We start from the raw sequence: 13,336 nt of genomic DNA, 5'->3' as shown, positions 1-13,336 counted from the left end.
TAGATGAAGGGACTCCCATATCATTGAGAACACTAAGGAGGCAGTGCTCAAAGGGCAACGTCCTACTGTCCAGCCTGAGGAGGAAATAAACTAACAACAGAAGATGACTAATGACTGGAAGAAAGGTGAGGGCCAGCCATAGGGCACAGAAGAAAGTGAAAAAGTATTTGTTGGGGAAATGACAAAGTGAATAAAAATAAAATATTTTATTAATTATATTCTTGATGTTACCTATCTTTCTAATCTTTGTATCTTGGTTTTTCCTTTTAATTTCCTTAGCTTTTCTTACAACTCTCTTTGAGCTAAAGAATAAAGATATTACAAATTTACTCCTTTTATTGGCAAATGTAAAATTAAATCACTAGAATTATATTTCAGTTGAAAACATAACAATATTGCAAGGCACACAATATCCTTGAATACTTTCTTCCTGTTAAGGCTAATTATCAGTGAGATAAGGAAACGGTAAAATAACTTTCTTTTAGCTATTGGAGTTTGGGGGAATCATTTATTGGAGTTTGCCTTTTCAGATGAGAGCATTGACTGTACATATTGATATTATGTCTCTTTTCTGATTTATATTTTAATGAAATGTTCAAGTTATGAAATGCTTTTTTCTCCACTTAGGATACTTTATGTACTGACAATGGCTATGGAAGGATGAAATCAATAAGATCAGAATTATATTCTCTTATTGATTATGTTCTAAAGAATTTATACTTGGATTATAATTCAATATTCAAATTAATGTATACAAAAATGCTTATATTTTATTAACATATTATTTCTAGTATCTCCAATTGTCACTTTTAAAAGTAAAGGTAGAAGCTTCGTAATATGCAGTATACACATATGATGTTTAATATGTTAGGTATCTGTTTAAGAGAACCTGTGTATTGCATCTTCTAAAACAATTATGGAATTTGTATAATCCAGAAGATGGTGCTGTTTACATTTCTACTGCATTTTGAAACTGCAGAGAAACAATTTATTTCCAATTCAGCCATTGATGGGTTGTAAATTATTGAGCATACCTTCACAATAGGAACAGTTAATGTAGCTTTGCTCTTGAGGGTTTTACATTTACAAATAATTTGCATAACATTTCCACGCGAGATATTAGAAAATGTACTACTTTACAAGCAATCTCACGTTAATGGAACCTGATCAGTTGCACCTCTCCCAGTTATCTTCTGCCAGGAGTACATTCAAATGTGAAAATATGTATTAGATAAAAGACCTATTTAATTTTCTGGTTACTTATATGGCTATTAAAAAGCAACATGTAGACCATTAAAGTGGTGATTATCCTTATTTAATGGAATATGAATTTATTCTTCTAAGTAGTGAACAGTTTTATACTAAGTTTTTGTGACATGTTAATTATGTACTATACAGATACAAAGCTTTAGTCAGTTAACATAGATAAATGAGATACGAGATATTTACAGTATATTGGAACTATTATTCCACTTCATCCGAAGTTTGGTAATGGATCTTGCAAGCAGCCTTATCACTGCTTGTAGTGCTTTGGGAAATAGATAGGAAGGTTCACCACATGCATCTACCAAGACTGACACTTGCAATACTTAATTATGATTAATTACTTACATTGTCCCTTATTGCTACTTGATTTTTTAAAACATATTATTATATTTTGTGAAAAGTAAAAGGTATACCCGGGAAAACCAGTACAAAGACTTCAAAGATTGTATTTCAAACATATGAGAATCATTTTGAGTGTCTTTTGTTTCTCTTTGTTTTGTAGCTGTTGTTCTTTGTTATTTTTAGAGTAGCTTTTTCTGGTTTCCCCTCAGAGCTGCTGAATCAGACTTTTAGAGTTGGGCCTTGAGAGCCTGGATCATTTATAAACTTCTCAAATAACTGATACATAGCAAAGTTTGCAGACTCTTCAAAGTCTGAAGCTGGAGAGGAGTTGTACAGTGGGAGGAGAATGAAAAAGATGAGTTCTCAATAAACACAGGACAACATTATGAAGTAAACAAGCAACATTATTAAATAAAACAAGAAAGTACATAGAAGATTTATGGATATGATCCCTTAGAACTTAGATAATACAGACTTTTAGTGGAACATGCCCTCTTACTAAATGACTTTGTAATTTTTCTTTTTCCTGTGCTACAATAAGCTTAATGCAACAATTAGTTCTTATTTCATTTTCTTGGATCACCTTCCCAAAAGTAGTTCTAAGATTTAAATTGCCTACAGCAAAAATCTGAGGAGTATAGTTGCAGCTGGTGTTCCTGATGATGGTAATTTAGGTAAATAGTCAGTGCTTCCGGAAATATAATTGGTTTTTTTGTTGTTGTCTTTGTCAAGGTCTTTGCTGAACTAATTTGCAGATGCTATGCCTTTTCTAAAATTTTTAAATTAAAAGTTTTTGGAGATCTTATATACTACTTTTGAATGTGGAATATTTTTTAAAAACTGTTCTTTTGAGCAGGATGATATTCTGTCTCCAGTGGTCAAAAAATATTTGCAGAGAGGAAATAGTTTGAAAGAAAGTTCTTGATCCTATCAACTTTTTCCTTGTGCAGGATATGCTTTTCTTTATTGAGTGTATGCTTTTTTATATTACCAAATGTTCGTACCATTTTAAACAAACCAAAAGACATTTTTTCTAGAAATTTCTGTCACATGGGAATGTTGCCAAAGTAGTTGTATTAAATAATTCAGTTTCTACTGAACTATTTTGTGATGCAATCCCATAGAGAATGGACTTGAGGACACGGGGAGGGGGAAGGGTAAGCTGGGACAAAGTGAGAGAGTGGCATAGACTTATATATGCTACCAAATGTAAAATAGATAGCTAGTGGGAAGCAGCCACATAGCACAGGGAGATCAGCTTGGTGCTTTGTGACCACTTAGGGGGGTGGGATAAAGGAGGGTGGGAAGGAGATGCAAGAGGGAAGAGATATGGGGATATATGTATATGTATAGCTGATTCACTTTGTTATAAAGCAGAAACTAACACACCATTGTAAAGCAATTATACTCCAATAAAGATGTTAAAAAGAATAAAAAATAAATAAAAGCGTTCACTTACTAAATAATAATCCTATTCTTACATTGGAGAGTTTTCACACAAGCGGTGCTTCAACATGTAGCCTCTTAGCTATCGAATGTAATACTGAGACAGGTGACACACATAGAAAATATAATTCTTGGAATTTATGAACTGAATCTATACTCACAAAGTAGTATGAAAAACACTATTATATGTAGGAAATCAAATTAGATTTTGACTGTACTTTTTAAAATATTTTTTATTGAAGTATAGTTGATTTACAAAGTTGTGTTAATTTCTACTATACAGCAAAGTGATTCAGTTATACATATGTATACCTTCTTTCTTTTAATATTCTTTTCCATTATGGTTTATCATAGGATATTGAATATAGTTCTCCATGCTATACAGTAGGACCTTGTTTATCCATTCTATATATAATAGCTTATATCTGCTCAGCCCAACCTCCCACTCCAACCCTCCCCCCACCCCTCCCGCTTGGCAACGACAAGTCTCTTCTCTATGTTCGTGAGTGTGTTTCTGTTTCATAGATAAGTTCATTTGTGTCATATTTTAGATTCCACATAATAGCGATATCATATGTTATTTGTCTATTTCTGACTTACTTCAGTTAGTTTGATCATCTCCAGGTCCATCCATGTTGCTGCAAATGGCATTATTTCGTTCTTTTTTATGGCTTTTCTATGGTATTCCACTGTATTATATGTACTACATCTTCTTTATCTATTCATCTGTTTATAGACATTTAGGTTGTTTCCATGTCGTGGCTATTGTGAATAGTGCTACAATGAACATAGGGATACATGTTTTTTTTTTTTTACATCTTTTTTGGAGTATAATTGCTTTACAATGGTGTGTTAGCCTCTGCTTTATAACAAAGTGAATCAGTTATACATATACATATGTTCCCATATCTCTTCCCTCTTGTGTCTCCCTCCCTCCCACTCTCCATATCCCACCCCTGCAGGCGGTCACAAAGCACCGAGCTGATCTCCCTGTGCTATGCGGCTGCTTCCCACTGGCTATCTACCTTACGTTTAGTAGTGTATATATGTCCATGCCTCTCTCTCGCTTTGTCACAGCTTACCCTTCCCCCTCCCCATATCCTCAAGTCCATTCTCCAGTAGGTCTGTGTCTTTATTCCTGTCTTACCCCTAGGTTCTTCATGACATTTTTTTTCTTAAATTCCATATATATGTGTTGGCATACAGTATTTGTCTTTCCCTTTCTGACTTACCTCACTCTGTATGACAGACTCTAGGTCCATCCACCTCATTACAAATAGCTCAATTTCGTTTCTTTTTATGACTAAGTAATATTCCATTGTATACATGTGCCACATATTCTTTATCCATTCATCCAATGATGGGCACTTAGGTTGTTTCCATCTCCGGGCTATTGTAAATAGAGCTGCAATGAACATTTTGGTACATGGCTCTTTTTGAATTTTGGTTTTCTCAGGGTATATGCCCAGTAGTGGGATTGCTGGGTCATATGGTAGTTCTATTTGTAGTTTTTTAAGGAACCTCCATACTGTTCTCCATAGTGGCTGAACCAATTCACATTCCCACCAGCAGTGCAAGAGTGTTCCCTTTTCTCCACACACTCTCCAGCATTTATTATTTCTAGATGTTTTGATGATGGCCATTCTGACTGGTGTGAGATGATATCTCATTGTAGTTTTGATTTGCATTTCTCTAATGATTAATGATGTTGAGCATTCTTTCATGTGTTTGTTGGCAGTCTGTATATCTTCTTTGGAGAAATGTCTATTTAGGTCTTCTGCCCATTTTTGCATTGGGTTGTTTGTTTTTTTGTTATTGAGCTGCGTGAGCTACTTATAAATTTTAGAGATTAATCCTTTGTCAGTTGCTTCATTTGCAAATATTTTCTCCCATTTTGAGGGTCGTCTTTTGGTCTTGTTTATGGTTTCCTTTGTTGTGCAAAAGCTTTGAAGTTTCATTAGGTCCCATTTGTTTATTTTTGTTTTTATTTCCATTACTCTAGGAGGTGGGTCAGAAAGGATATTGCTGTGATTTATGTCATAGAGTGTTCTGCCTATGTTTTCCTATAAGAGTTTGATAGTTTCTGGCCTTACATTTAGATCTTTAATCCATTTTGAGCTTATTTTTGTGTATGGTGTTAGGGAGTGATCTAATCTCATACTTTTACATGTACCTGTCCAGTTTTCCCAGCACCACTTATTGAAGAGGCTGTCCTTTATCCACTGTACATTCCTGCCTCCTTTATCAAAGATAAGGTGACCATATGTGCATGGGTTTATCTCTGGGCTTTCTATCCAGTTCCATTGATCTATCTTTCTGTTTCTGTGCCAGTACTATACTGTCTTGATTACTGTAGCTTTGTAGTATAGTCTGAAGTCAGGGAGCCTGATTCCTCCAGCTCCGTTTTTCGTTCTCAACATTGCTTTGGCTATTTGGGGTCTTTTGTGTTTCCATACAAATTGTGAAATTTTTTGTTCTAGTTCTGTGAAAAATGCCCGTGGTAGTTTGATACAGATTGCATTGAATCTGTAGATTGCTTTGGGTAGTAGAGTCATTTTCACAATATTGATTCTTCCAATCCAAGGACATGGTATATCTCTCCATCTGTTTGTATCATCTTTAATTTCTTTCATCAGTGTCTTATAGTTTTCTGCATACAGGTCTTTTGTCTCCTTAGGTAGGTTTATTCCTAGATATTTTATTCTTTTTGTTGCAATGGTAAATGGGAGTGTTTTCTTGATTTCCCTTTCAGATTTTTCATCCTTAGTGTATAGGAATGCCAGAGATTTTGGTGCATTAATTTTATATCCTGCTAGTTTACCAAATTCATTAATTAGCTCTAGTAGTTTTCTGGTAACATCTTTAGGATTCTCTATGTATAGTATCATGTCATTTGCAAACAGTGACAGCTTTACTTCTTCTTTCCGACTTGGATTTCTTTTATTTCCTTTTCTTCTCTGATTGCTGTGGCTAAAACTTCCAAAACTATGTTGAATAAGAGTAGTAAGAGTGGGCAACCTTGTCTTGTTTCTGAACTTAGTGGAAATGCTTTCAGTTTTTCACTATTGAGGACGATGTTGGGTGTGGGTTTGTCATATATAGCCTTTATTATGTTGAGGAAAGTTCCTCCTATGCCTACTTTCTGCAGGGTTTTTATCATAAATCGGTGTTGAATTTTGTCAAAAGCTTTCTCTGCATCTATTGGGATGATCAAATCGTTTTTCTCCTTCAATTTGTTAATATGGTGTATCACGTTGATTGATTTGCATATATCGAAGAATCCTTGCATTCCTGGAATAAACCCCACTTGATCATGGTGTATGATCCTTTTAATGTGCTGTTGGATTCTGTTTGCTAGTATTTTGTTGAGGATTTTTGCATCTATGTTCATCAGTGATATTGACCTTTAATTTTCTTTCTTTGTGACATCCTTGTCTGGTTTTGGTATCAAGGTGATGGTGGCCTCGTAGAATGAGTTTGGGAGTGTTCCTCCCTCTGCTATATTTTGGAAGAGTTTGAAAAGGATAGGTGTTACATCTTCTCTAAATGTTTGATAGAATTCACCTGTGAAGCCATCTGGTCCTGGGCTTTTGTTTGTTGGAAGATTTTTAATCACAGTTTCAATTTCAGTGCTTGTGATTGGTCTGTTTCTATTTTTTCCTGATTCAGTCTTGGCAGGTTGTGCATTTCTAAGAATTTGTCCATTTCTTCCAGGTTGTCCATTTTATTGGCATAGAGTTGCTTATAGTAATCTCTCATGATCTTTTGTATTTTTGCAGTGTCAGTTGTTACTTCTCCTTTTTCATTTCTAATTCTATTGATTTGAGTCTTCTCCCTTTTGATAAGTCTGGCTAATGGTTTATCAATTTTGTTTATCTTCTCAAAGAACCAGCTTTTAGCTTTATTGATCTTTGCTATTGTTTCCTTCATTTCTTTTTCATTTATTTCTGATGAGATTTTTATGATTTCTTTCCTTCTGCTAACTTTGGGGGTTTTTCGTTCTTCTTTCTCTAATTGCTTTAGGTGCAAGTTTAGGTTGTTTATTCGAAATGTTTCCTGTTTCTTAAGGTAGGATTGTATTGCTATAAATTTCCCTCTTAGAACTGCTTTTGCTACAACCCATAGGTTTTGGTTCATTGTGTCTCCATTGTCATTTGTTTCTAGGTATTTTTTTATTTCCTCTTTGATTTCTTCAGTGATCACTTCTTTGTTAAGTAGTGTATTGTTTAGCATCCATGTGTTTGTATTTTTTACAAATCTTTTCCAGTAATTGATATCTCGTGTCATAGCGTTGTGTTCGGAAAAGATGCTTGATACAATTTCAATTTCCTTAAATTTACCAAGGCTTGATTTGTGACCCAAGATATGATCTATCCTGGAGAATGTTCCATGAACACTTGAGAAAAATGTGTATTCTGTTGTTTTTGGCTGGAATGTCTTATAAATATCAATTAAGTCCATCTTGTTTAATGTATCATTTAAAGCTTGTTTTCCTTATTTATTTTCATTTTGGATGATCTGTCCATGGGTGAAAGTGGGGTGTTAAAGTCCCCTACTATGAATGTATTACTGTCGATTTCCCCTTTTATGGCTGTTAGTATTTGCCTTATGTATTGAGGTGCTCCTATGTTGGGTGCATAAATATTTACAATTGTTATATCTTCTTCTTAGATCGATCCCTTGATCATTATATAGTGTCCTTCTTTGTCTCTTCTAATAGTCTTTATTTTAAAGTCTATTTTGTCTGATATGAGAATTGCTACTCCAGCTTTCTTTTGGTTTCCATTTGCATGGAAAATCTTTTTCCATCCCCTTACTTTCAGTCTGTATGTGTGTCTACGTCTGAAGTGGGTCTCTTGTAGACAGCATATATATGGTTCTTATTTTTGTATCCACTCAACCAATCTGTGTCTTTTGGTGGGAGTGTTTAGTCTATTTACATTTAAGGTAATTATTGATATGTATGTTCCTATTCCCATTTTCTTAATTGTTTTGGCTTCGTTATTGTAGGTCTTTTCCTTCTCTTGTGTTTCTTGCCTAGAGAAGTTCCTTTAGCATTTGTTGTAAAGCTAGTTTGGTGGTGCTGAACTCTCTCAGCTTTTGCTTGTCTGTAAAGGTTTTAATTTCTCCATCAAATCTGAATGAGATCCTTGCTGGGTAGAGTAATCTTGGTTGAAGGTTTTTCTCCTCCATCACTTTAAATATGTCCTGGCAGTCCCTTTTGACTTGCAGAGTTTCTGCTGAAAGATCAGCTGTTAACCTTATGGGGATTCCCTGTGTCTTATTTGTTGTTTTTCCCTTGCTGCTTTTAATATGTTTTCTTTGTATTTAATTTTTGACAGTTTGATTAATATGTGTCTTGGCGTATTTCTCCTTGGATTTATCCTGTACGGGACTTGCTGTGCTTCCTGGACTTGATTAACTATTTCCTTTCCCATATTAGGGAAGTTTTCAACTATAATCTCTTCATATATTTTCTCAGTCCCTTTCTTTTTCTCTTCTTCTTCTGGAACCCCTATAATTCAAATGTTGGTGTGTTTAATGTTATCCCAGAGGTCTCTGAGACTGTCCTCAGTTCTTTTCATTCTTTTTCCTTTATTCTGCTCTGCAGTAGTTATTTCCACTATTTTATCTTCCAGGTCACTTATCCACTCTTCTGCCTCATTTATTCTGGTATTGATCCCATCTAGAGTACTTTTAATTTCATTTATTGTGTTGTTCATCGTTGTTTGTTTCATCTTTATTTCTTCTAGGTCCTTGTTAAATGTTTCTTGCATTTTCTCTATTCTATTTCCAATATTTTGGATCATCTTTACTATCATTATTCTGAATTCTTTTTCAGGTAGACTGCCTATTTCCTCTTCATTTGTTAGGTCTGGTGGGTTTTTATCTTGCTCCTTCATCTGCTGTGTGTTTTTCTGTCTTCTCATTTTGCTTATCTTACTGTGTTTTGGGTCTCCTTTTTTCAGGCTGCAGGTTCATAGTTCTCTTTGTTTGTGGTGTCTGTCCCCAGTGGCTAAGGTTGGTTCAGTGGGTTGTGTAGGATTCCTGGTGGAGAGGACTAATACCTGTGTTCTGGTGGATGAGGCTGGATCTTATCTTTCTGGTGGGCAGGTCCACATCTGGTGGTGTGTTTTAAGGTGTCTGTGGACTTACGATTTTAGGCAGCCTCTCTGCTAATGGGTGGGGTTGTGTTCCTGTCGTGCTAGTTGTTTGGCATAGGGTGTCCAGCACTGTAGCTTTCTTGTCGTTGAGTGAAGCTGGGTGTTGGTGTTGAGATGGAGATCCCTGGGAGATTTTCGCTGTTTGATATTATGTGTAGCTGGGAGGTCTCTTGTGGACCAGTGTCCTGAAGTTGTCTTTCACACCTCAAAGGCACAGCACTGACTCCTGGCTGCAGTACCAAGAGCCTTTCATCCACACAGCTCATGACATACTCTCCTCACTGGACCGACCCTGCAGGTCGGTCCAGCCACCAGCATCCACACAACATCTCCGGGGCCAATGTCAAACCATCACTGGGTTCTCACGCACACCACATCACCGCATGTATCTTTTTGAATTAGGGTTTTGTCTGGATTTAGCTTTATTCTTAAATGTTATTTGCAAACTTATGTGGACTTGCTGTAGCAAAATGTGTGATTTAATGTACTACATCATATATTATGATTAATCACTATACACTACACAGTATTTAATTGTTCTCTTTTAATGTGACTTTATGGGAGGAGTGAAGAATCATGTAATTGATGCCTCATCTCTGATATCCTGATATTTTAACCTGTGAATTGATTTCCTGCATACATTATATAACTTAGCATTTTTTCTATCTGTAAATTTTCACTCCCTATTTTATATTTCCTCTATCTTTACTATGATATAACTATATTAAATGCATAGTTTTCTCTTAGTTTTTAAGCATCAATGTACATAATAATTTAAAATGAAATGTTTGAAAAATGTAATGGTAATGATAAACACACTAGGCCTGTTGGTACTATTTGCATGTGTGTGTGTATGCGTGTGTGTGCATGTGTGTGTGTGTGTATGTGTGTGTGTTTCTGTCTATCAATATATGGGCAGGACCTTCTATCCTACTCTCCCACAAAATGACTTTTAAATAAACATTGCACTGCCTTCATGTTTTTTATTTGTTTAGGCTTCTGGATAAAGCTTTGTTTGAAGAGATTGTTTCAAGGCTATAAAAAAAAGAGAAAATTCTTGCTCTAAGATATTAATACAAATGGAATGTCTCAAGTGCATTCAAGTGTTTCTTATTCAGCATTGTAAAAAATTATTTCTGAACACTGGCCTGCTTTTCTTTTTTATTGTATGCCTTATCTTTCCTTTTCAATTATTCATAGTCTCCTAAGGACCACTTTCAATATAAAATAGTATCTATGGGAGATAAAAACAGCAAGAAATGTACTTCTGAATGGATTACAGGGAAAAGGTCTATTTAGAAATTTAAATGTATGTTGTCAACATTGAAGAAGATATGCACACCTGCTTAATAACTGTTTTACCCAACAGTTTTCTGGTTATAGCCTATTTTAACCTTCTGATTTTCTTTCTGGGAAGTGTGTGTTTCTGTGTGTTTTTTTCCATTTTATTTCCTTTTATGTTTAATTTTATGTTCTCTAATTTGATGTGAATTGAAGGGCATTGTTTCTGAGTATATTTGGTTTTTTGTATTATATTTAACAATACTCTGAAATGACTTAAAATACGTGTAGCCCCTGTTTATTTTTTGACCATCCATTGAAAAAATGTGTTACTACCCTGCTCTTTCTTCCTAATCCATAAAAATATTTTTAGTGTTTGTAGCTCTTTACCCAGCTATTCTTAAAATATAATTCTGCCCTTATATGTTCATAGTCTACTTTTTCAAAATTTTAAGTTGTATTTTTATTTGTAAATAATTTCAAACATACAAAGAAATACAGAAAATAGTATAACAGAAATTTATTTACACTCAAAGTATAGTTTAGACATACACCAAATTGATTTTATTCACAGATAACACTGATATAGGAAACATTCCCCCATTGCAATATTCAAATGTTATAGACAACTATCTTTTTTTTTTTTTTTTTTTTTTTTTTTTTGTGGTATGCGGGCCTCTCACTGTTGTGGCCTCTCCCGTTGCGGAGCACAGGCTCCGGACGCGCAGGCTCAGCGGCCATGGCTCACGGGCCCAGCCGCTCCGCAGCATGTGGGATCTTCTGGGACTGGGGCACGAACCCGTGTCCCCTGCATCGGCAGGCGGACTCTCAACCACTGCGCCACCAGGGAAGCCCTAGACAACTATCTTTTAATAAAGTTTCATTATTTTTAAAATTTATTATGGAATTAAATCTCTCCTCAAATCAAAATTTAAATTAAAAGAAAAGTTTATGAAAAATCCCACAGAGAACATCATATACACAGGCTCTCTACTGTAAGTTTGCTTTCACCAAATAAAGCCTGTATTCAAGTATCTAGCTAATACAAAACTACAAAATGTTTTGTTTGTCTGCTTGTTTTGTTTTTCCTAAAGCCTTATAAGAAAAGTCAGTGATTTTTTGTATATCTATGAAGCAGTCCTAAATAATCCAAAATGTGTATGGCTTGAACTAAAAATAACTTTAAAGTTTGTGTAGTTCAAACACCTTATTTTAATAGAAGAATCTGAATCTCAGTGAACTTAATTCTTCAACTCCAAGGTGAGACCTTTATTCATAATGTAAGTAAGGTGACTGCACACAATTACACCATTTCTGAGGATGTATCTTCTCTCAAAATAATAGAACAGTTTAGAGAACCACAATGTAAGGAAATTGGGAACTGATCCTCAGTCTAGTATGTGTTGTGGATTTCCTGAGAACTAATCAGGAAAACCTAAATATAAATTATAGGTCACTGGGATGTTTTTGAAGTATATCATCCAATGATGGATGGGTCAATGCTGACACTGGCCCTGAAAGATTTCCTTTTATTCTGGAAAGACGAAACCTTCAAATAGAAAGGAAAGGGTTATGTGACCTTTTGCAGGCATCTTGATGCATCTCTTGAAATACACAGTACCTAAAGAGAGGTAGAAGGAAAAATTGGAAAAGCTTCCAAGGAACAAGGTATTGGTGAAACAGAAACTAAAATTGGGAAGTATGTAAAAAGGCATGCATTTCTCTCATAAATATTGATCCCGCAGACAGAGTACAGCTATTAAGAACACTGAAATTCCAATCCCAGCTAGAATTCAATCCCAGGTATGCAACTGCCTATCTTTGGAATCATTTGCAAACTGTTCGGTCTCAGTGATTCAGCACTTTAAAAATAGGCTCCCGCCTAAATTTTTTATGGATATTCAATGGGTTAAAAATATAGAGTTTGGGTAATAATTGGCTGCTGGAAGTTACTTAACAGTTTAAATATTATCCAAATACAATGTTTTGGAGACGAGATCAAAGTCTATGTCCATGACTCCTCTGTTCAGCTATGATCTTGTCAAGGTGCAGGCTTAGCATGTTCACATCACTGGGAACTTTAAAAAGAAAATAAGAGCCTAAAGCATAAAAGGTAGGACATGGGGGCTTCTTAATAGGATGCTTCCCTGCCTTCTGCTTTTCTTGCATCATGTGGCAAAAACCAGTGTACTTCCAAGCACCAGGAAAGCTCCACATTACTCCTACCTCACTGGCCCTGACTGATGGGCCTGATTTCTTAACATTCAGATAGAAATCACTTTCCCTTTAATGCCATCTATTCATGTTCAAAGTTCTTATTCCTTACCTCAGAAGCTTATCTCTTCTCACAGGAAGAGGGCTGAATCATCTATCAATTTAAAAACTATTTTTGCCCACAGGATTTGTTATCTAGCTTTTGGCCCTGGGTAGGACCATTACAATATATTAAATCCATTCCGGGAAATATTGAATGATCTAGATTTCAGGCCAAGGAGCTCTCTGGATATTGGCCATATGTCAATGCTTTCTTTGCCTACAAAGAGAAAGGATTGATATACTGTCACTAGTAGTTCTGAGGTTTAGAACTGAGGGTGACCACACCTTCTCCGGGAAAAAGAGATACATGTGAGAACAAGGAAAGGAAAGCAGTGCACGCAGTTTTTAGAGGATCCACATGATACTTCTCTTTCTCTGAAACAGATATGCTTTTTACATTTTAATATTTTGACAGCAAAGTAAAAGTCCTCCTCTCAGTGTTTAGTAGGGTAAGAAAATGTATAAATGGATATTGGCATTATTGATCATTACCATTTCCAGAAAAAGATATAAAATGAGGT

The sequence above is a fragment of the Delphinus delphis genome, chromosome 3 (genome assembly GCF_949987515.2).
Source record: "Delphinus delphis chromosome 3, mDelDel1.2, whole genome shotgun sequence".
Lineage (NCBI taxonomy): Eukaryota > Metazoa > Chordata > Mammalia > Artiodactyla > Delphinidae > Delphinus > Delphinus delphis.
The sequence above is the reverse complement of the archived record's forward strand: the minus strand, read 5'-3'. Positions refer to the sequence as shown.